Consider the following 2,830-nt stretch of genomic DNA (forward strand, 5'->3'; position numbering starts at 1 on the left):
ACAAAATTATTCTTTACATATCAATAGGAAAGTGAAGGACATGTGTATACTGATCTAATACCTGAATGGTATGCCATATTGTTTTCTGATGACCAGAGCACAAAATATCGGTAAAAATTGACATGTGACATGTATAACGGGTTTACTTAAAGTCACAAATAAATGTATTCCCTGTAACTGAGCTAATTTAGATGATCTCAATCGAGGGCTAGGATTATGTAACATAATCCCAACAGAGGCGTTAGCAAAGGTTGGGATGTTACAGAATGTTAGCCCGAGACTGAGAAAGCTGATCTCGCTCAGTTACAGGTAATTGGGTTTTTTTCCTCGCACCCTTCAGTTCGACAAAATGTTCAATTTCGCTGCAATCTAAAAGGATCTCGTCTGTGGCCGGCCTCAAATAGGTATGGCCTATTCACTACTAATTATAAAGCTACGTTTGAATGCTTCTGCGTAAAATTGTCTTCCGTCTTTGAAAGAAAATCTTTGAGCTATCATTTACCTTCCTTAAATGGATATCTGTTTTATTTAGGCGTAAAAACAACTTTTTTGAGCTAAACAAAAAGAGTCTTAAATTTATTGCATTGGACAAATCATTATCAATGCCGAGGATCAACCTATCGATTCTTTGTTAAATACAGAATAAAAGCTAAAAAAAACCACCGGGTAAAACAGCATTAGAGCGGATATCGGTTCTTATGTGAAACTTATTCAGAACCAAATGGAATGTTCATAGGTTATACTGATAAATCGATAACTAGATACAGACCCAGGGACCGTTTTTCTTTACCAAAATTGCGTTGCGTTTCCGTCGCGTTTGCGTTCCGTTGCGTTTGCGTTGAGTTTGAGTTGCGTTTGCGTTGCGTTTGCGTTCCGTTTGTGTTGCGTTTGGGTTGCGTGTGCGTTGACTGTTTGTTGTGCGTTTTAACTTTAGCGTTGAATGTGCGTTGAACATGCGTTTTTAATATTTAATAAAATGGTGATGAGTATTCAAATAAGCATTTAAAATATTGAAAAGACTAATAAAGAACGTGTTTATGGTTAAATCACGAATGGCAAAACCCGCCACAAATGAAAAAAATAGCAATGAATAAATAAATTGAATAAATAAAACAAATTAATTAATTAATTAAATGAAATAAAAATAATGAAATTAAATAAATAAAACAAATTAATTAATAAATCAACAAAATGAAATAAAAATATTGAAATAAATTAAATAAACATAATAACTTAAATAAAATAACTAAATAAATGCAGGAGGGTATAGATGGTAAATTCAGGTTACCTTTGTAGGTGATGTAGATGGGTGTAGGTCGTAAGGGAAGTATAGGTGATGTAGGAGGGTATAGGTGGTATAGGAAGTAAATGTGATGTACATATGCAGGAGGATCTAGGAAGTATAGGTGATGTAGGGGGATATAGGTGGATATAGTTAATAAAGTTAATGTAGGAGGGTATAAGTGGTATAGGAAGTATAGGTGGTATAAGAAGTATAGATGACGTATGAGGGTAACGGTGGGTTAGGAAGTATAGGTGATGTAGGAGGGTATAGGTGGCATAGGAAGTTAAGGTGACGTATGAAGGTATACAAAGTAAAGGTGACGTATGAAGGTATACAAAGTAAAGGTGACGTAGGAAGGTATAGAAAGTAAAGGGGACGTATGATGGGGTAGGTGGTGTAAGAGGTATAGATGATGTAGGAGGGTATATGTGATGTAAGAGGGTATAGATAATGTAGGTGGGGTATAGGAAGTAAAGGTGACGTAGGAAGGTATAGGAAGTATAGGTGATGTAGGAGGGTATAGTTGGTGTAAGAGGGTATAGATGATGTAGGATGGTATAGGTGGTATAAGACATATAGGTGATGTAGGAGGGTATAGGTGGTATAGGACGTATAGGTGATGTAGGAGGGTATAGGTGGAATAGGAAGTAAATGTGATGTAGGAGGGCAAAGGGGGTATAGGAAGTAAAGATGATGTAGGAGGGCAAAGAGGGTATAGGACGTATAGGTGATGTAGCAGGGTATAGGTGGTATATGTATGCATTTATATGTCATGTAAATGTATTCAAGGATCAATCAAATATCGTTACATATGTCTTACTGCCAATAATGATGCATGCATCTTCAACTACCTATATAGTGAGGTGTATGTTTATATTTTTTCTTATAAATTAACATTTCTGTGTAAATGTATCTTGATTTAACAAACCAACACAAACTTTCTCCAATATCATGGACTAGTCTCTGCTATCAAACGATATTTAAGAAAATATGATTTCCTGGTACAAAGACCTTCCGAGCCTATTACACCTCTCTTGTTTGATATATTTTTAAGAGTAAATTGATAATTGCATCCATTTGGCGAGTTTCAGGTAACAAATGTCTCCTTTTATAACAAAATTGAAATACAAGAACATTTATATTACATGGAATGAAAACGTGACTGCATCGTCATAGTTAGATTCACCAGATATGTTTTAAAGCTCTTTAAGCATCGAGGCATATAGATGTCATTCAGATTTCTTGCAAACTACAGCCATAACAACCACATTAAGAAGAAAATATTTGACAATTATGATATAAGATCTTATTCTCGTCACTAAAAGTTAAAACTTGCTTTTGATGCGACAAGAGTGTATTTTTATGTGTATGATTTTGAGAACATGAAAGTCATAGTAAGATTCACCAGATATGTTTTAAAACTCTTTAAACATCGAAGCATAGCATATAGATGCCATTCAGACTTCTTGCAAACTACAGCCATAACAACCACATTAAGAAGAAAATAGTTGACAATTACCATATTATATCTTACTTTCGATCTAT

This window comes from Mizuhopecten yessoensis, unplaced genomic scaffold, assembly GCF_002113885.1.
Source record: "Mizuhopecten yessoensis strain PY_sf001 unplaced genomic scaffold, ASM211388v2 scaffold11145, whole genome shotgun sequence".
Lineage (NCBI taxonomy): Eukaryota > Metazoa > Mollusca > Bivalvia > Pectinida > Pectinidae > Mizuhopecten > Mizuhopecten yessoensis.